Genomic DNA, 22,440 nt, shown 5'->3' with positions numbered 1-22,440 from the left:
AAGATAAAACTGCGAATCTTCAACACAAATGTGAAGAGTGTGCTCCTGTATGGTTGCAAGACCTGGCATACTAAAAAGTCTTCAAATCACAAGCTACAGACATTCATAAACAGATGCTTGAGGTATATCCTTCACATCAAATGGCAAGACTTCATCACAAATGAGGAGCTTTGGAACAGAGCAGGACAAGAACCACTTGATGTTCAAATCAAGAGAAGAAAGTGGGGATGGCTAGGCAACACTCTCAGAAAATCATCATCCAGCATAGTCCGTCAAGCTCTCACATGGAACCTGCAAGGAAAATGCAAAAGAGAAAGACCTCGGACAACGTGGAGAAGATCTACTGAGATTCAAGGACAACAACTGGGGTACTCCTGGAGTCAGCTAGAAGTTTTGTCTCAAGACAGAGTGAAGTGGAGGAGATTTGTAGATGACCTATGCTCCACTCAGAGTGCAACGGTTTAAGAAGATTTAAATCCCTTCTACTTACTGTAGATGCTGTGCTACTCCTTTAAGTTGCTGCTATACTATAGTTACATGACCATCCAGGAAATTTATTTTTGTGTAGATAGTATCAAGTGTACCTTCCAGAGTAGACAGTTTTAACTGAATTCCTTTTGTTTTTCTAGTCAGTGACGTTAAGAGTCCTGCAGTCTGGTGGGAAAGAGGAGGAACTGGATGGCTCCTGAAAGGAGCCATGGATTGCTGAGATTTAGGCTTGTTTTTTGGATTCCCTTTGGTTTTGGCTGACTTTTTTGGCAGGATTTCTAGGCACTGGTGTCCAGGCATAATGTACGTTTTTGTGCTGAGCTTCAAAACTTCTTCTTACTTAGGTTATGAGTAGTCTGATTCTTGGTTTTGTAACAGGGCCATTCTCATTACTTGCTCTGACAGGAAGATGAGCAATCAGTATCTAGGATTTTTTCTTTGCCCCCCTCTTTTGATTACAGCTTTGCTTAACAACATGCAGGAAAGTGGATGCTCTGGGTGGCACCATTTTTCTCTTGACCAGATGTTAATGAAAAAGGGAAAAAAGTACCACCATGCATACATAATACCTTGCATAGTAAAAGAAGAGTTAACGTGGCTGTGCTTCTGTGGACCAGACACTAGAAGGGGATGACAGAAGTCATAAACACTTTGCCAGTGGGTTTTGAAGCTATTTGCTAGGTGGCAGAGGAGTGTTGCGACTTGAGAATTCTGGGTTCTGTTCCAAGATACGAAGAGGAATGTGAGCATGTGTTTACCAACCTTAACTGCCTTGTTACCTAGCTCCTGCCTAGTTTTCCCACACCACTCTTATTCCTATTTTGTCTTTAGGATCTTTTAATAAAAATTAGAAGATGATTGATTCAACTGCATGGATACCTCTTAGGTTATTTTCCATGTTCCTTACAGCTGACCTTCATCAAATCAGTATACTTTCCTAATGCAGGAGAGACAAGGTGGGTGAGGTAATTTAATTGGATATAATGATTGATGATTTTACCACCTTTCATTTTCCTTAATGGCGGTCAGATCTGTCTGTCTGAAGGGATTTTTAAATACAAAATGTGGAATCATTTCATTATATTAATTATAAAACCTGTATGAAAAAGATGTAAATTTGTTTAATCTCTTTTAGTGGGCTAGAGAGGAGGTACTCATGTGTATGGCGTGTCAAGTAAATTATTTGTATTTCAAATCTTGTGGCCAAATATGCCTTGTCTTGCCTTCTTTTCTAAGAAAACTTGTCAGAGGTTAGAAAAGATTGAATCTGGGGCAACCTATTTTTCATTGATGTTTTGCGTATGCACTGAATGCTTGCATTTTTAGGTTTCATTTGTTACCCATTTCCCTTGGCTATCACCACTTCTCTTTTATACATACTCTGTATGTTTTAATAATAATGTACTCTTAATAAAAATATATGTAAAGTAGCATAATACTGATTTAATATAAATTGATTTAATAGCTGAATATGATTCTTTTGGGGATTTTTCAACAAAGAATTGTGTGCAACCTAGTAAATGTTTTTAGGGATGTTGTCAATTGTAATTTTGACACTATGTACAATTTTTGTTTGTGTATTGGTTGTAGGCAATAGCTCTGTAACTAACATTTCCAGTTATCGAGGCTTAGGCATTAGACAGCTGTAACTGGAGATATGCATAAAAAGAAAAAAATGTCATTACTACTAACAGTGTTTTTTGGGATATCACTATTTTATGTTAATTTTACAGGTTCTGCTTAAGCAACCAGTGAGTGTGCCATTTGGTGACTACCAACAATGAATTTTTAGAAAAAAAAAAGTAAATGTAAATTTTATAATTAATATGGACTAGAAATGTCCTAATTACATGTTTCATAAAATTGGTATTTAAGTTCAAACTAAATTAAAATATGAATTTAATAACAAATACTGTATACATGCTGTCTCAGAAGGCTTTATGCCATGGCCAGCATGAGTAACATGTCTGTGTTTTTGCCTCTTTTGAGTCTTTTGGTGTGACCAAAGTGGCGTAAGTTTTCTTGGTAAACAAAACTGACTTATTGCCTGGAAATAGAATTTCTTGAATTGTAGGCACCACTATTTGGATTGAAATGTACCTTCTGCAGTTTTAGCAAATGTCTATGTTCTCTGTCTACAATGTCTACATTCCTCTGTTCTGTCTGTACCAGAGAGTATTTCAGTGTGTTGTAACTTGGCTTTAAATAGGGTTAGGCTATCGCTGACCATCGTGATTTTGTATTGCATGTCTACTTTCTGTCCTTAAATAGGTACAGTGTTCTTGTAATATGTGGATTAGCAGATCAGCCTTGTGTTTTCCTATGTTGATGATTTTTGGATTCTGCTGCTGATTTTTGGAAGGCAAAATGAAATATCAGCATGATTCATTACTGGAGGTGATCAGTCCTCTGCTATCATTTGGTCTTATCCTGTTCCTCCAGGTGGCAAGGTATGAGTGTCAATCTTTCTGCAGTCTGCTTGGATTTTACTAACTGGCATTTTCTGGCTATACTCTCTTTTTTCTCTTTGCCCATTTGACTTTAAATTATAAGACTTAATGTCATAAAACAAAATCATACCTCTGTGCAAATTTTACTGGGGTTCATTGCTTGACACCATCTCCTTCGGTATTTTGTGTCAAGTAGAATTCCTTTATGCTTAGCAATAGGTGCCAGTGTTTGTGTTTCTCAGTCTCTCTTGCTCAGAATAAAGCAACTGCATAAGATGCAGGGCAGGGTCGGTGGTAAAGGTGGCCATCTTTCTTTTGCCTTGATTTTGTTACAGGGGCCAAAACATCTCCCTGGCATAAATTAGAACAACCCTGGAAGGGGCTCATAGCTTCCCCCTGGCTGTCTGTGGGCTGCACTGAAGCCCAGAATCACTATGGCACTAAGCATTATAGCCTGGCTCCTTCCACTCCTGGTCCTGATGTGTTCTAGGGATGTAAGCAAAAGCTTATCAGATAGTTGACACACTAGTTGACAAGTCACTCCCCCCCCTCCTTTTCTGCTTCTATTACAAAGAGGCAGCAAGGGGGGCAAGAAGAGGGGATGCTGGAGGGAGCCGGTTTAAAAGCTGGTTTCCCCTAGCTCCAGCTCCGTAGGAGGGGGCGTGGTGTAGTGGTGGCCAACTTTTAAATGTACAAGAGTCCCTGCTGGGGCTCTTGTACGTTTCAAAGCAGAAGTTCCGAAAGGAGCCTGGGGCCAGTAGGGGACTCCCTGCTGGTCCCAGGCTCCATGTGACATGCCAACTCTGAGATGTACAAGATTTCCAGTGGGGGCTCTTGTGAATTTTAAAGAGGAAGCGCCACATGGAGCCTGGGGTCAGTGGGACTCCCCGCTGGCCCTGGGCTCTACACAGCATTTCAAAGGCAGAAAACAGTAGTCCTTATCAACTAATCGAATGGTCGATGGAAATCCCATCAACTATTTCATTAGTTATTAATCAAAATTTAACATCCCTAATGTATTCGGTACATTGGGACCTGCCAAGAAGGGGACAGCACAGGTACACTTACATAAGTCCAGGCTGCTTCTATATTAGAGATATCTCCCACCCCTTCCCATTATTGCTTCTTTTCTTAGTTCTTATGTAACTCATAGGGATGAGATAAAGGGATAGAATTAGTCTCACCAAGTGAAATAATCCACTATATGTACATAATTTTAATAAAGGGATAGAATTAGTCTCAGCAAGTGAAATAATCCACTATATGTACATAATTTTAACTATCTAGCTTTCTGCCATGGGTGACATATGAAGTATCATGAGCTTACAATATATAAGATGCTGTGAAGAAACTGCATTTTACAGAGCCTCTTCAAGACAGCAGCAAATCTCTGCTCTATGCTTATGTTTCTGTGTTCCCATGAATCTTGAATTCATACTCTGTTGTTATTTCAGGTCTTGGTGATCATGTTATCAGAGGTTTTTCACATTAAAATTGGATCATCTATAATTGGTATTTCCTTGTGGTAATGACCAATATTCTCTGCCATATAGCAGATGCACGTTTTTTTAAAACCATTGTAAGGCGCCCCGTCCCGGAAGGAGAGGGGGGAGGGGGAAACCCCCCCCCCCTTTTAACCGTCCTATTGCCGGGCGCGCCCCTCCTATCGCTCAAGGGTTTTGTACTCCTCGCTAGTCTCACCGTGCTATGCCACACACGGATTACCCCGCCGCCTATTCAGCGGCCACACACTTGGGAAAGGGGGAGAGGAAGGGGGTCCGGGCCCGCCCTCGCTCCGGACCCCAACCCAGGGCCCTAGAGTCAGGACGCTGGTCCTCACTCACAACGGGGGGGGGGGTCTGCGAACCCTAACCTCCCCCGCTCACGGGTTCCGCGGCCCCGCCCTGGGCTACTTCTTTCTCTCCCCAGTCCGTCCTTCCCTTATCCTCGGCCCCCTGGGCTTAACCGCACCCAGGGCCGCCAGTACCCGGTCTCCCCTGGCTCCTCCGGGGCTGCTCCGTCTCTCCGCTCGCCTCCTCCCCCCCAGGGCGGGCGGCGGCTACTTTTAAATCCCCCGCTCGACGCAGGCCGATGACGTCTCGCCCTGCGTCATCCGCAGGCGCCACGTCCCTCCGTCGAGCTGGTGACGTCACGCTCGGTGCGGGGCTGGGCGGGTGCCGATTCTCCCTGGCGCTCGGGCCGGCCGGCCCTAACAGCGTCTTTCCGGGTTCGAGGCGCCCCCGGGCCACGGCCGTCTCCGGGAGTGGCGGGGCTGCCCCGCCACAACCATCAATAAGCATTTCCATCAACCTGAAATGCTAAGGATCTTAGCTGCGTACGTTATTTCTGTCATTTTCTTGTCTGTTATAACTAAACAGGACACAAATAAGTGAAATATTACCACTAGACCCTGTGTTTGAGCTGTCAGCAGGTATTGTACTCTTTCCTGACTTGGGTTTAACCACTGCACTGAAATTAATGCCGGTGCAATACCATTCACAGTAGCTTTGGCAGTGTTGCAGCATGCATTTTCCCTATGTTCGTCTCCAAAAAACATAGAGCAGTTTGGCTTGGCTACCATATGCATACTGATGAGGCAGTGGAGTAATCTGTTTATTTGTATTGCTGTAAGTGATTGTTTAGCTGTTTAAATGTAACAAACTCTCACATCTTGAATATTTTTTCTAGTTCATCATGATTTGCTGGTGACTGAAAAGCAGTCATTGATCTCACTTTTGTAGAGTTCGGCTCGACAGTCTTAGGGTACGTCTAGACTACCGCGTTTTGTCGACGGAAGTTTTGTCGACAGATACTGTCGACAAAACTTCCGTCGACAATTTGCGTCCAGACACATGGAGTTCTGTCGACAAAGCAAGCCGCTTTGTCGACAGAACTCCGTAGTCTGGACGCAGTGTTACAGGCAATAACACCTTCTGTCAACAGAGTTCTGTCGACAGAAAGTGTTATGCCTCGTAAAATGAGGTATACCAGCGTCGACAAAACCGCGGAGTTCTGTCGACGTTATGTCGACAGAACTCCGCGGTAGTGTAGACGCTGGTATTGTTTTGTCGACAAAAGTCCACTTTTGTCGACAAAACTAGGTAGTCTAGACACACCCTTAGAGAATGTGGCTACAATTCAGTTACTCTGAAAACGAATTTTTGAATTTAATTGTTGAGCTCCTTATATCTAGATTTGTGGGGAATGGAACACAGACTGGCATGTTGATACATTGTAGATCCTGACACCAGTGTGTCATCTGCAATGGCTCTGCAACTCCTTAAAGTTTGGCAAAAGTTGTGTCTACTTTTAAAACACTTATTAGTGGGAATAAGTACCAAAGGATAAACATGTGAAGCTGTGTGGTATTAAACATGGCTAGCAGTGAACATTGTGAACTTTCTTTGTCTAATTTGATCTGCCAGCAACCAGTCCACAGAAAAAACTGCCCATCAGCTGATTTGCTTGCTAAACTATCAACTACTAGAAGACTTAACTGGCAATGCCCAGATTCTTCATGGCAGGGAGCTGGCGGTGTAGGGGTGCAGGAGTCATGGCAGGGCATTGGGGTTGGGGGGCAGTGCAGGAGGCTAGGGATGGGGACGGTGAGAGTGAGGATTAGGGGGTGATGAGGGGATCAGGGTGGAGTGTCCCATCCTGCATAGACCTTTCCTCTCCCCCCAGCCTCCCCTGGTTGCCAGGGGCCTTTTTTCTCCCCCCATCCCTCTCCTGGCCACTAAGGGCTTTTTCTCTCTCCTCTGCTCCTCACCTCTCCCCGGCTGCCAGAGATCTTATTGCTCCTCCTCAGCTTCCCCCGGCTGCCAGGCTCCTTTTCTCTTCCCCTCCATCTCCTCCCCCCCACTTCCAGGGACCTTTTCTGGCCGCCTCTAGCCCCCCAAAGACCACCAGGGGCCTTCCCCCCCCCCCAGTCCTCTCCTTTCCAGATACCAGCTCTCCCTCCCCAGGACTGCTGCCAATGATCAGGCGGGGGAAAGGACAGAGGGTCTATTTACCTGGTGTTCTGGCTGACAAAATAGTGGAGCTGCACCCCCTACTGGCTACTCCCTTGGTGGTATGGCTGCCCTCAGTGGACACTGGAGGATAGCTCTCCCCTGTGGGCTTGCTTTCAGTATCACTTGCCTCTGAACAGCAGCCCCCCTCCCTTTCCATGTTATGGAAGACACTCCCTTTCCCAGTATTTTCTGTTGTCCTCACACAACCAAACCCTGACCTTGCTTTAAGTTAAGAAAAGAGGTGGTCTTACCATTTAGGAAGAATTCTTGAGCAAACGGACTCACAGACAGACTCACAACTCTCTAAAATATATATATGTTACATTGTAGCAGTCATGAGCAGCCTGTTTATTATATTTGATAATTAAGAGGTTATTGTTCTGTGTATGCTTAAAGCACAAAATAGGTGCCTATTGATGGAAAAAATAAATTGTGTTTAAAAAAAGAAAGTTCATTCATATGAATAAATGTAAGAATCAACTAATGCTTTCTCAGTTGTCCTGTTCAAATCTTGTGGAACACAGCATAGTTGCACTGCTGGGTTAGCAATAGTTTTGCGTCCATTAAACTTGTTTCAGCATTGGACAATGTTTTCTGTACCAAGTGGATATTTGTCAACATTTGACTAAAGTTTTTACTTTGCACTTTAAGTTTTGTATTGGATTAGTGAATGGTAGTTACAGGATAACTGGCTGAGTCTCATCCCCTGTGCTCAGAAAAGTTAGAACAAAAGTCATGTGACACAGTTTCTCTAGAATTTAGTATGTTTTGTACTCCCCCTGTGTATATTAACTACAATATAAATAAATCAAGCCTCATCAGTTGAATCTGTCAGATACTGGCAGGCAGTGGTTTAGTACATTTTATGTTCTTATTATTGTCCCCGTTTGTAGAAATTGTACTATTATTGGATATTTCTCCTCATACTATATTTGACTGTAGCTTTATTAGAAAATCAATAGGTCTTCATTTCTGTCAGAAACTTGCATTGCCTTAAGCTAGTAGTCCAACTTCTGGAATTCAGCAAGTTTTATTATTGCCAAGGAACTAATTCAGCTTCTTGTCTGAGGCTTACATTATATTAATCATATTTTTAAAGAAGGGCCAGGTCCATTCTGTGAAAGAGAACTGTTAATGGAACCTGGACACCTGGGTGTTGACCTTAGGGACAACTATTAATGGATGATAGGGAGATACAGTCACACTGCTCTGATCTCTGGGGCCCAAGATGGCTTTTCATTTCTAAACAAAAATGTATGTTGTTTGTCCCTCTGCCTAAAGGGTAAAGTAATCCCAAAATGTTATACATTAGACTTTACAACTCTACCATACGATAGACACACATACCCACAGACTTCCTTCCCCTTCTCTGCTCCTCCACCTTCAATCACAATATGAAACTTGTTTTTGTGCAGTATATGGAAACATTTTAATTGTTTCCCCTCACACTCTTTCCTTTGGTTAACAATCTCCAAAAGAACATTTTAAAAGGTATTAGCTACACTATTTCTCCTTGAATTCAAAATGAAATAGAAAATGATATGCTGAAACCCTTTCAGATGCATTACTCCCTCCCTCCCATTTAGCAAATGCCTGCATAGAGTCTGTTAAAACAACAGTAAAAATTGATTAAAATATCAATGACATTGAAAAGGTGCGCTCAGTTCCTATGAGAAATGTCATAAAGAAATGGTGGACCAAATGGAAGAATCTGTCATTGACACTGACGTCTCCTGTTATTTTATGCAAGTCATTTAATCTCCCCTTGGCTCAGTTTCCTGTTCTGTGAAATTAGGATACTACTGTCCGTCATAAAAACAGTTAGAAGGGACAGCAAGGGTTATCTAGTCCAACTACTGCCAAGATGCAGGATTAGTTGTCTAAACCAGGGGTGAACAGTAATTTTTGTGGGGCGGGCGGCGAGCCAATAATTTGGTAGGTGATGTCGGGCACACTTTTCTGCTATATTAATGGGGAGTGCAGAGTCTGGGATGGAGTTTGGGTGTAGGAGCAAGTTCAGGGCCAAGGATTGGGGTGCAGGAAGGAATGTGGAGGCTGGGGAGGAGTTTACGTGCAGGGAGGAGGTTCTGACTTGAGACGGGGGTGGTGTTTAGGAGGAGGTGACAGGTTCATACTCTGTTCGGGAGGCACTTACCATAGGTTTCCAATCAATGTGAGCTGTGAAGATGGTGCTGGGAGTGGGGACGGTGGACAGAGACCCACTGCTCCCTCCCCCCAGGGGCACGCATGTAGAGACACTCAGTTGCCCGCTCTTACTAGTGTGAGAGGTCACAGCAGGCAGGCAGTCTGCCTGATCGCCCTGCAGAGTTGCGGGACATTAGTAGCCTGGAGGATCATAGTGGGCTGCATCCAAATGTTTGGCAGGCCAAATCTGGCCTGTGGGCTGTGTTTTACCCATCTCTGGTCTAACCATCTAAGACAGGTAACTTGTCATCACACAGGTGTTTTGAGGATTGATTAACATGTGTGAAGTGTTTTGAAGATGAATATTGCTGTATGAGTTCAAAGTATTCTTATCTAAGCTGTCTCCTGACGTGTGACCACTACTTACTGTCATGTCATGTAAATTTGTAGTCTCTTTATACCCCCCCCCCCCCATAGTTCTTTCATGGTGCTTTAAATTGTGGTAATCTTCTATTTTATGTGTGAGCTATCTATATGTGTCATCCTAATTTACCAGTGATCCAGCATAGACACTGATTTGATTTTTCATTTTTTAAATTATTATTCTTTTTGTAACGGAACTATTGTGTGAAATAAATAACTGAATCTTTTGTTGCAGATTAAACTCTTGCCTCAGATAAATTGCAATCTAATGGATGGAATACTGGGTTGAATATTGGAACCTAAAGTCTGTTCTCATAGTTGTGGCTTTTCCTTGTCTGATGTTGGAAGTCATTTATTATTATTTATTACTGTTTGTATTAACATAGTGTTTATGAGCCCTACTGATGGACCGGAAGGCTACCTGTACTTGGCATTGTACAAACAGAACAAAAAGTACAGCCCATACCCCCCGGGGAGCCAACAGTCTAACTGTAGAACAAGAAACAACAGATGGAGAGAGACAGGCGAGGAAGTACAAATAAACAATGACACAGCATTGGTCAACATGACAGGCAGTAGTCTGTGTATACACCTGCCTAACTACTGTCAAGTTTTTTTTGTAGGCATTACAGCAAAGGAGAGTTTTGATACTGGATTTGAAGAACAGTGAGAGTAGTGTCAGAGAAAGCACAAAAGTGCTTATTTGAAAAACTTAGCTTCTGCCTTCCTTAGTTTTGTCATCTTGGGGGATATGTGTGTGGTGTGTTTCTGTGCATGTTTTGGGGATAACACGTTTGTAAAGTGCTTTCAGATTCATTAATAAAAGGTGCTATATCCATGTTATAATATATGTGTTCTCTCTACCTTCTCCATTTTTCATCTCATTCCATCTTTTTCCCACAACCCCCAGCCCCAAAGTAATTAAGCACCCCAATAAGGCTTATCTTATGAATTAAATTATGTAATTATTTTTGAAAAAAAGTGTGCACATACATACCCCACTTACACAAACACACAAGTGTGCGTAAAACATTTGTAGATTTAACATACTAGAAGATTTACCCGACATTGCTTGGGTCCTTAACTCTTTGTTTAAATCATTGTTCTGGGGTGGGATTGGGGATGAAAGGTTGAGTATGCAGGCTGCCCCAGTAAGGGAAGACAGCTCCAGCCCCCTCTCACCTTAGCATTTTGGGGTGAGGGGAGAAGGACCTGTCAATTAGCCTCTTATACCTTGAACAAATTAATTCAGTGTTGTTTTTCCTTTTTTTAAATTTCCTCCCACCTTCCCTTATTTATTCTTGGATCTGGACTTTTAATACTCCAGTCATCTGAAGAAGTGGGTTGTGCCCACAAAAGCTCATGATACCATGTACATGTTTTGTTAGTTTTTAAGGTGCTGCTAGACTATTGGTTGTTAAGTTTTTCTAAAATATGTAGTAAGATATCAATGGTATTTTTTCATGAAGGTTTGGGGCCTGGACTATGATCTCTTTGGAAAGGTACTTTTTCTTCTTATGAACACTGCCAAGTACAAAGAAGCTATGATCTCAGTTGTGACCTTTAGGCCTTGCCATAATAGAAATAATAAATATTCACAAAAAAATCTGAGTGGGGACAAATGACATTTTTTGTACTGTTTATTCTCCCTGCAGTCATTGATTTTCCACTGTTTGCTTTTCTCATTTATTGTAGCTGCACATTTTTTAATATTGTATCTCATAATAAACCATAATATTACCTTAACTAGGATTTCCTCTATTCAACCCAAGTCCTATTAAATTTGGAGATAAGTCCATAAGATATGAATACTATTATTAGTGGCTGCAGCAGGGATAAGATTTTACATCTTTTGAGATGGCTTTATACATACTTGCAAAATAAATTGTGCTGCCTTTATCCCAGTTGCACTAAACTTTTTCTTTGAAAAATTCAGAATTCTACTTTATTTCTTTTCCTAGTGAGACTTTAATTGTTGAAATATATTCATAAGACAAGTTAATTATAGTAAGTTACTAATGGGTATATTTGAGAGAATAGATGAGATTGTCACAAGAAGTCTAGTGGAAGAGACAATAGAGGACTTTTTAAACAGTAGGAAGAGCCACTAAGTTATTAAGCTGACAATATTTAGATTAATGTGCAAGTTAACTTTCTCCTGCAGTTTTCTTTAAAAAACAAAAAAACTGCAAAAGAACCTCATTGATTCTGTTTGTATTTTGAGTGACCTTTCTTTGCTAAGGAAGAATTTATGATAAATGGGTGGAGTTAACTTTGTTTATTTTTGCCGTTGTGTATGCCAAATTTTGATTTTTTCTTCACTAATTAGAATGTCTGCATATTGCAAACAGTGGTGGGTTCTCTTCTAGGCAGATGGCTTTCCCTATAGGGAACTTTAGTATAGAAAACATGCAGAAGTACTAAATAACTATTCAGCCACCTTAATGCACATTATTGCTTATACTGCGTGTGTATGTATGCATATACAAAACATCATAATGAAATACAAAAAACGTAAAATGGAAAGCTTTTTAAAGTTTGATTATTTTAAATACTAGTAATTAAGAAAAGCAAGGTGAGCATGCATAATATTAATATGCCATGCAATTATTTTTATAGTAAGATATACTGGCTGTATTCTTTTTGAAATTCTCATTTTCGGTTTGAATACAACCTTCTGAATGTACTTTGATTTAAGAAAATGCAGTTTATATTAAGCTGCTTGATCTAAAACCTGTCTGCTTAAGTCAAGATTTTTTCATGTGTATGGAGATGTATATTTGCATGAACATTTTAAGAAGTGGTATTCTGAGCAGGCGATGAGTTAATGAAAAGTGAAAGTAGAGCACAGACATGCTGCTGAGGAAGCATTAAGTTGCTGTCTGCAGCTGGAGTGTTTTACGTAGGCACCTGTGGGTTTCATTGCGTTCAACATACAGACTGCAGTATGAGGCAGGCACTGACTCTGCTGATTCCAGTACACTCCTTCATTGCTGTTCTGCCGGTGTCTTGCTGTCCAGAAGATGAATAAAATGGTGCAGTGTATTCTGGATTTAGAAAAGAAAAATCTTCAATATGATCCAGAGGTGGGTTTGTAACATAGAGTGGGAGAAGAGATTGTTTGCAAGATTAAGGGATTGGATAGAAATCGGGATGCATTATGCTTCCCTATCTGTTTCTTAATGCAGTTGTGGGCATTTGAATAGTGATATGTGGTACATATGGATTATGTTTGGTGTGTGTGTGTGTGTGTGTGTGTGTGTGTGTGTGTGTGTGTGTGTGTGTGTGTAGACACACACACATGCATGTGTCTCCATGTATATGCTAAAATATTTAATTTGTAGCAGTTTTAAATAAATATTTATTTTCATTTTAATATTATAGATGTGCCATCTGAATAATTTGATGTAGTAAGCAAATATGTTTTTTCCTTTTTTAAACTGTACCACAACTTCTTCTGTCAGTTTTTTCTAGTTTTTGTTTTTTTGATATTCTAGAGCATTAGTAGAGGAATTTGAGCTGACTTAAAAAATCAGGGGATTGAATATGAGAGTTGTCATTTCATTTTTGTTGATGACCGTAATACACTGTTAAGTTCATATTGCAAATAACTAAGCTTTAAATAACTACCTTTTTAAAAACTGAAATGTTTGTAAAAATCAGCCATGTTGCACACAGTGTGAAAGAGGATAGGAAATTGGGATCAGAGTCATTAAGAAACCAAGGATACAAATGCGAGTGTTTAAAAAAACCCCTATATTTTAATGATCTTCATTTATAGCTTTCTTATTTTTAAGCCTATTTAAAAGTGAAGACCGTTAAATCAATCAGAAGTATGTTACTATTAAAAACATATTAACAAAAATTGTAGTTTTAATACAGCTTGATCAGACTAGATCTTGTAATTATACTTTATAATCTTATCATTGTTACATTGCTGGAGATTTAGAACTTTTCATTTTTTAAAAATTCACCTAGATTTCTATTTAGCTTCTGATGTATGAAATATCTGTGTTAACATACTGCTGATTCACAAGCTTTGGTAATGGGATGCTGCCGATTTTAGAGTGTAGCGAAGAGTCTGGATTCACCAGTCACAGCTGAGTGTGCTCTTGATAGCTTGGGCTGAAATGTGTTAATGTAATGGTACACCATTCCTTCCCTCCCCTCACAAAAAAAAGAAAAAAAAAATCATTCACAGAGCAAAATTTTCAGCAGTGGTGCATTATCATTAGGGGGAGAGAGAGAGAGGACAGGAAGGTGTGTTAGTAAACTTAATAAGATAAGAGAGATACCGTGGACTTATACTTTAACAAATAGAACTTAAGTATGTACATAAAATACATAGCCACCTATGCTGTTATTGCTTAGCTTTTCGGGCTTTTTTGTGTTTGCATGTTTTTAGAAATTGAATTCTATCACTTACACTGTTTTTGTTGGGTAAGAAAATAGTGTCTAACCAGGAAGTTGAAATAATATATTGTGAAAGATACAACTGATTTTTTTAAGGGTTGAGCATGAACAGTTTCACATTTGACTTCAGTTTTACTATTTGTTTTATTTGTTTAGTAATGTATTCTTCTGTTTTGTTCTTTTATGTGCACAATTCCCACACCCTTTTTATGGTAGCAGAAAAACTTAGTACAAGGCACAAGCAACGTCAGTCTTGAAGTAATAGTAACGTCTACTTTGTTTTATATGTTTTGTAACATTTTCTGGGAAGAAGGAGCACATCCCCGTTTTCCTCTTATGCCTAGTTTACCTTGGATTGCTCTTCACAGATGCTAATCTCTCCTAACTAACATGATATTCAGAAAAAATGTCTGAGATCTATAGATGTTAAAAGAGTAACACTATGCTTCAGTATGTACTCTAGTAGTTGTAACAGATCTGCTATACAATAGTCTTCTGCCTCTTTATGTCTCTAGAATGTTACATAACTCTGACGGAGCTTTGCAGATGAAACAAAAGAATCTGATTGGGTTTTTTACAAGGTACAGCACTAGTGAGAGCCATTCAACCTGTGTGCTCCCATGTCAGTGTGGAGAAACAATAAGAGTGGAAGCATTCTAAAATGAGTTTTGTATTATATTGATGACAGCTGTTAGATATTTCCTTTAGATTGATATATTTCGCAGCCAGTCATTATTCTCTAATTAAGGAAGTGATCTGTAAGTTGCTTGTTGCTGCTTAGTAACATACCCATAGCATTGTAACCAGTTCTTAATTTGTGTCCAGGCTTGGCAGGGCTGAGCCCTGTCATCTCTAGGTTTGGCAGTTAATAGCCTCAGCAGCTCTGGGCTTGCCAGGTGAGTTAAGAAAAAAAAATGCTTGAGCCTCTTTCATTACAAATTAAGCACTGATTCTAACATATTGTACAGTAGCAAAGTATATTAGATAAAGGATTTCCATGTATAGGTATATTTAAAATGAAGGTAAAAGTTTTAAAATTGCTCTTAAAGGAAAAGCTTAAATTTTCTCTAATTAGAACAAAGAGAATCACAACTCCTTGAGATTTTGGAAATATGTGGTGGTGAGGAGCTTTACATTGAAGACAGAAGATGAGTTGAAAAAAGCATTGGCAACCTCACTCAAAAGTACATTAAGGCTGTAGAAACTTGTCATGTTGGACTTCAGTGACATTTTCTATGAGAAAATGTAATTGGCATTCATACAGCAGGGTGTTGCAGTCAAAACAGGTGGAGAATTGTCTTCTGTCTGATACTTATTAGGGACACCCTTGAGAGAGGAGAATAATTCATGCTAACCTTTACATATTTATTATTCATGGATAGCTAGTCTAGTGAAATACAGTTATAATTACCTAACCAAATGTATGCATTCTTCCCTTTAAAATATTTAAAAGGTCAGCTATACTCTGAAACTATGTAATGAGACCAGAGTAATTCAACCTTTGTTTTATGCAATTGAGAGTGAAGTTACAGTGAATATGTGAAAATGTTGTAGGTAAATTAGTGGTTAAGATTTAAAAAGAAAAGATAAGAAATCTTGCTAAGTAAAGGCTGGAAGAACAGAACCAGGAAAAAAATGGAAAAAATCAGGTATCAACAGCATATGTATAGATATATTCCCCAAGATAAAAATCAGCCATTACTGGTACAGTCTGTTTTGGAGCTGATTTTTCTAAATTATCTGATATGCTAATAGAGAGGCAGTCAGGAGACAGCTGGTTGCTAGTGTTACATGCTGAAAACAAAATGGCTGGTGGATATTTGTGCTGCAAAATTGCAGATGAGGAGTTGGCTGCAATTAAGATTATTTTTAATTGAAAGGGAATTAAACTAAATACAATTATTTGAAAGCTGTTGGGCCAGATGTTATTGAGATTGCAGAAAGGAAAACAATTTTTATTAAAGAAAATGTACAAACAAATCTTCAATTGCTCCTTAAAAACAAAGTTTTTAATTTAGAATTAAATACTGGATAAATTTGTAGCTATGCATCTAGGGACTACTATTAGTGTTCCTTGAAGGAATTTTGTTAAGAATAGTTGACCCAGACTTTAGTGGTATGTCTCTTTGCAAATGTGCAGCATGCCGTACGCAATTCTTTGAAGTAAATGCTTCAGTGCTTTTTAGAAAAAAGCAAGTTGGCACACATAAGAGCCTTTTCAATCAGAAAGTGTTGTATGTGTTACAAGAAAAGCTGTTTGGATCAGGATATAAATTTCAGTTTAAAGCCTACCAAAGATTTTATTTATTAAGGAAGAAGGGAGCACTCCATGGAATAAATTGTATCTTTTTAAAGTTACAGTTCAGAATGTACCTATGAGTTTACACACACATAGGTTTGTCTTCCTCCTGGACCATGCTCCAATAAGATACATTTTAGAGTATCTGCTTTCACTTAAAGAACAGACCTTTCTGCCATTGTGAACTGGATAATAAAAATTTATTGCAATATTGGGAGGACTAGTTGACTCAGTAGATTAGTAACTGCATATGAATTCCTTTATGTTTATCAGTCTAACCAAATTTGTCTGAGATCAAAAGTGATTTCTATTTGATAGTTATTTAATGGCTTACTGTATTGGAAATGCATTTATAATGGATTTCAGGAAGGTGGATTTTAGTAAACTCAGAGAGCTGGTAGGTAAGGTCCCATGGGAAGCAAGATTAAGAGGAAAAACAACTGAAGATGGTTGGCAGTTTTTCAAAGGGATGTTTTTAAAGGCCCAAAAGCAAGCTATTCCACTGCGCAGGAAAGACAGAAAGAATGGCAAGAGACTGCCTTGACTTAACCATGAGATCTTACATGATCTAAAAATGAAAAATGAGTCATATAAAAAGTGGAAACTAGGTCAAATTAAAAAGGATGAATATAAGCAATGTTAGAAAGGCAAAGGCACAAAATGAGCTTAGTTTAGCTAGAGATATAATGGGTAACAAGAAAACATTTTATAAATATATTAGAAGTGCAAGAGGATGACCAAGGACAAGGTAGGCCCATTGCTTAGTGAAGAGTGGGAAACAAAACAGGAAGCTTGGAAATGGCAGAGGTGCTTAATGACTTCTTTGTTTTGGTTTTTGCCAAGAAGGTTGATGTTGACGGGATGCCTAACATGGTGAAGGCTAGTGGAAATGGGGCAGGTTTGGAAGTTAAAATAAAAAAAGAACAAGTTAAAAATTTCTTAGAAAAGTTAGATGTCTTCTACTCAGCAGGGACTGATGAAACACACCCTAGAATGCTCAAGGAGCTGATAGAGCAGGTATCTGAGCCTTTAGCTATCATCTTTGAGAAGTCATGGAAGTCGGGAGAGATTCCAGAAGACTGGAAAATGGCTAATTTAGTGCCCATCTGTAAAAAAGGAAATAAGAACAATCCAGGAAACTACAGACCAGTCAGTCAGCTTCTGTGCCAGGAAAGATAATGGAGCAAATAATTAAGGAATCTATCTGCAAGCATCTGGAAGGTAATACAGTGATAGGTAACAGCCAGCATGGATTTGTAAAGAACAAATCATGTCAAACCAATCTGATAGCTTTCTTTGATAGGATAACAAGTCTTATGGATAAGGGAGAAGCAGTGGATGCGATATACCTAGACTTTAGAGCATTTGATACAGTCTAGCATGAGCTTCATATAAGTAAAGTAGGCAAATAGAACCTAAATGGAGCTACTATAAGGTTGGGTGTGCAACTCACTGGATAACCATTCTCAGAGAGTAGATATTAATGGTCCACAGTCATGTTGGAAAGGCATAACAAGTGAAGTTCCACAGGGGTCTGTTTTGGGATCAGATCTGTTCAATGTCTTCATCAATGATTTAGATATTGGTTTAGATAGTACGCTTCCTAAGTTTGCAGATGATGCCAATCTGGGAGGTGTTTAAAGTGCTTTGGAATGCAGGGTCATAATTCAAAATGATCTGGACAAACTAGAGAAGTGGTATGAGGCAAGTAAGATGAAATTTAATAAGGACAAATGCGAAGTACTCCACTTAAAAAGGAACAATCTGTTTCACACATACAGAATGAGAAGCGACTGTCTAGGAAGGAGTACTGTAGAAATAGATCTAGATGTAATAGTAGAGCAGAAGTGGAATGTAGGTCAATAGTGTGGCACTGTTGCAAAAAAAGCAAACATGGTTCTGGGATGCATTAACAGAAGTGTTGTGAGCAAGACACGAGAAGTGATTCTTCTGCTCTACTCTATACTGATTAGGCCTCAGTTGCAGTTTTGTGTTCAGTTCTGGGCACCACATTTCAAGAAAGATGTGGAAAACTTGGAGAACAAAAATGATGAAAGGTCTAGAAACCATGACCTATGAGGGAAGGCTCAAAGAACTGGGCTTGTTTAGTTTAGAAAAGAGAAGACTGAAAGGGGACATAATAGCAGTTTTCAAGTATCTAAAAGGGTGTTGCAAGGAGGAGGCATAAAAATTGTTCTCCTTGATCTTTGATGATAGGACAAGAGTTATTGGGCTTAAATTGCATCAAGAGAGGTTTAGGTTGGACATTAGGAAAAACTTCCTGTCAGGATGGTTAAACACTGGAATAAATTGCCTAGGGAGGTTGTGGAATCTCCATCTCTGGAGATATTTAAGAGCAGTTTGGATATACGTCTATCAGGGATTATCCTGATGGTGCTAAGTCCTTTTGTGAGGACAGGGGACTGGACTTGATGACCTCTTGAGGTCCCTTCCAGTTCTATGATTCTCTGAATCTTTGTCTTGATTCTAATGGAGAATTCTTCTTACTTGCTCATGTCCATTCAGAGTAGGTGTGTTTACTCGCCACATGCACCGGTGCCAGAAAAATTTTCCCCAGCAGTGTCTGTAGTGAATTGGCTCCAGCACCTCCTAGAGTGACGTGCATATGCCACAATATATAGAGTACTGCCTGGCCTCTCCCTTCTTCAGTTCTTTCTTGCCACCAGTGACAGTGCTTGGAATTGCTTGCTCCAACCTCTAGCTGCAGCTTTTCAACTAGTGTTAATAGTTTCTTTCAATTGTAAATGGTTCCTTCTGTATGTTAGTTATAGTAGTAATAAGTCCCCTTCAGAGACCTAGCCTGGGGATCAGGAATGCCCCACTCCCCTGGCTTTAAATCATGTGCTAACTACGTAGGCCCATGACTGTTAGTGACCCCACAGGGACTATGTTTGCTGCCTAGGAGCATCTCACATCAAGGAGAATTATTGGATCTGCAGATCTTTCTGTCCTAGAAGTATTAAAGACATGTTTATCTGTCTAAAAGCGCTGTTAATGGAGTCTGCCTTGGTTCCAGAAGACCAGCACACTGACTTGGTGCCAAGCACCGGTGCTTCAGTGCATAGTCTCCCTCCATCGCTGTCAACCAGCTGGCACTGGGAGTCCTCAGTGGTCCCACCAAATAGGTCTTAATTGACGGTACTGACAAGTCCCCTGGCTTCGTAAAGAGAAGCACAAACAAATGGGGTATCTGGGGAGAGACTGCAGAGCGGATAAGGCACAAGTGTGGGCTGAGCAGGCTAGTTCTCCTAGTTTGCTGCCACTGTCTCTAGACATTCAGGTGCCTTCCACACCAGAGGCATTCAAGGCTGCGTAGGCTATTGTGTCAAAATAGGTACTGCTAATGGTAGCCGGTCCCCACCACAGGGGGAATTCTCTGTTAGCTCCTTAGTCACCTAGCGTCCGGCGTTCACTTTCTCCTGTGAGATCAACGAGAAGACCTTCCCTCAGTCTGGCACCTTTGAAGGAAAAGTCGTGGTCTGATGCTTTGGGCCACGTGTCTCCAGAGGCTGGGCATAAACTTTCAGAGGCGTGCTCCCCTCAGCAGCTTAGGCACGAGAGAACCAACTGCTTACCACGTGCATGCCATCTCTCAAGGGACAGATTCCCATCCACACTCTGCCAATACTCACCAGCTCTTCACTACTCAGGATGTGAGTGCAGTCTCCAGGTCCCAGTTGTCATTAGGGCACTGAGCATCTTCCTCTCGGAGCCAGTCTCTGTCTCCCTGGCATGGGTTAAGAGATCATTGTTGGTTCCCCACCTGCTAATGTGTCTGTTCCCTCAGGCCTCCAAGATTGCCCTCATCAGAGAGCTCTTGGTACCAAAGTAAAGTGCCCGTACACCATCTGGGGCATCAGCCAATGTGAGGTTGTTTAGTGCCGTGTCAGGACTGTTTTCTCTCCCTCTGGCACAATCCTTGTCACCGCGTCCTAGCCAGATCTGGAGATGGTTCTGCGATAGCACAGTAGCCTCCAGAAGTGCCTGTGAACCACTGGGAGTTTTCTGGTCCATCCCCAGATCAGTTGCTTGGTGGCAGAGGCATCAGAGGCACCGTCTACTCTCTTCCCCCCACACACACCATACACAGCCCCCCACACCAGAGTCAGTCAGACCAGCCACCTTTGCTATGGAGAAGAAGGGGCCAACCCCAGTGATAGAGAAATGACAGTCATGTCAAGTCACCTCATCCTGGATGAGGCCATTGTGGCAACCCCTTCATTGATGCCACAGGATTACACAAGGGCCCAATAACGCTTTTTAAAGAGGGTGGCAGCAAACTTGGACCTCCAAGAGGAGGAAGTGGAGGAGCCCACGGATACCCTTTTCAGGGTTTTGGGCCAGGTCGCCCATACTAGGGTGACTGCCTGAGGGAGTTGCTTGGATAATCAAGGGTCTGCTGCAGATGTCCTCTTACCCCCAATTTTGAGAAGAGCCGAGCTTAATTACATTTTAACACAGTTTTTATCTGCAAATTAAAAAGCGCATTGGTTAGAGTACTAGAGTAATTGGGGGTAAGGGTTTACCAAGACGGTCAGACATCAATATTTGATGTATTTCAATATTTAAACATCTCAGTAAGATAATTTAAGAATTATTGAAGGCAATAAAATTATTTCTAGACCATTTATAGTGGGTCACATCTAACGAGTTTTGGAATAAATGTGATGTTGAACTATTTTCTGTATTCATTCTTTGTTTAAAACGTCACAAATCGATAACGAGAAGTGTTTATTTTAATATTGATGGCTCCAACATTCAACTGTTTAATTGCCAAATATAACTAATAATTTCTTATTATACAATGTGTTGTTATCAAGTTATATTTTAAGTTTCCTTTCTATCCTTCAGACAATTGTATACCTTATTTTTGTGCTATAACTTGTCCATAAGAATGAAAATCTTTTTCATATTTGCCCATACAAATGTATATTAATGAAGTATTAACATTGCAAATTCAAGTGTACAAAAGTTAGGAAATCCCAAAATTAGGGGAGTTTGTCCACTTTTAATATACTCTCTCTCATGGATATGAATTATGATACAGTCTATTATTACATGATCACATGCTATTTTTTCCACAAGATCCCTGTCTCATTCAGTACAATGATGGACAGTGCTCACTGAATAAATAGCTATTAAAATACTTTTCCCCCTCATTGTGCAATATGTGGCCCCAGGCTGTATTTACTCTACATCAGTCAAATGCTTTGCTTAATTTCCTAATAGGTGTTTCTGTGGCACACATGATTATAATAATTGAGTGATTCACAAACATTCTTTTCAGAATCCACCTGTGAGATAATATAATAGTATTTCCATTTTACAGCTGAAGACACAAAGAATCAGTATACAATAGAGTCCTCTAATTGTGGGTGTCCAATCTGAGATGTCTGGGACCTGATTTTTCAGAGTACTGTACTAACATTATAGTTCAAAGCAATCTCTTGTTGACTTCAGTTGCAGTTGTTTGTGAGGGCTCAGCAGTCCTGTAAGTTAGACCCCAGGGTCTCATTTTGGGCCTTCAGAAGTTGTTGAACATATTGTTAGTGACCACCTTGAAAAATATTACTTAAGTGACTTGCATCACATCTTATGGGAACTTTTAGTAGAGATTAATTATACACTGTAGGATAGGATATATGCAAAAAGGAGGTGAGTGAAGGTTGGACTGGCAACCTTAACTAACTGGTATTTCCTAATGTTTGATTTCTTGACTGTGGAACCATAATAATTTAACATTTTTTGTATATAATTTCTTAGTTTTTAGAAAAGAAAACTGAAAAAAAATTGTGGCATCATATTGACGTGCACATGGTACATCAGCAGGTTTGAATCCTCTAGGTCAGGGGTGGCCAACCTGTTACAGATAAAGAGCCAAAATAGTGGTGGAGCAAAAAAGCTCCTGCCACCGCGTTTGGTCGAGAAAACCTCTAGATCCAGTGCATAAACCTTTGCCACTTGAGCTAATGAAGCAACTAATAGAAGTACTATGTTAGCAGGAGAGCAGCAAAATACCCTGGACTTTAAAAAAGCAGACTTTGACTCCCTCAGGGAACTGATGGGCAGGGTCCTCTCGGATGCTAACATGAAGTGGAAAGGAATCAGGAGAACTGGCTGTATTAAAGAAGGCTTATTGCAGGCACAGGAACAAACCATCCCGATGCACAGTAAGAAAAGCAAATAT

At 40.3% G+C, this 22,440-nt stretch overlaps 1 protein-coding gene across 15 annotated transcripts in view; it reads left to right on the top strand.

Annotated features, from left to right (window-relative positions):
* TANC2 (tetratricopeptide repeat, ankyrin repeat and coiled-coil containing 2) overlaps positions 1–22,440 on the top strand; it is a 702,540-nt gene that overhangs the window by 259,457 nt on the left and 420,643 nt on the right. Inside the window, exon 1 of one of the 15 annotated variants that reach the window (XM_089774013.1) lies at positions 12,174–12,606. The exons of the other annotated variants lie outside the window; for them this stretch is intronic. The gene's annotated coding sequence lies outside the window, so the exon portion shown is untranslated. Of the gene's footprint in view, positions 1–12,173; positions 12,607–22,440 lie in introns of those variants that run through there. 15 annotated transcript variants of the gene reach the window in all.

Source organism: Pelodiscus sinensis, chromosome 29 (assembly GCF_052426305.1).
Source record: "Pelodiscus sinensis isolate ZL-2025 chromosome 29, ASM5242630v1, whole genome shotgun sequence".
In the NCBI taxonomy this organism is placed as follows: Eukaryota; Metazoa; Chordata; order Testudines; family Trionychidae; genus Pelodiscus; species Pelodiscus sinensis.
The sequence above is the reverse complement of the archived record's forward strand: the minus strand, read 5'-3'. Positions and strand labels throughout refer to the sequence as shown.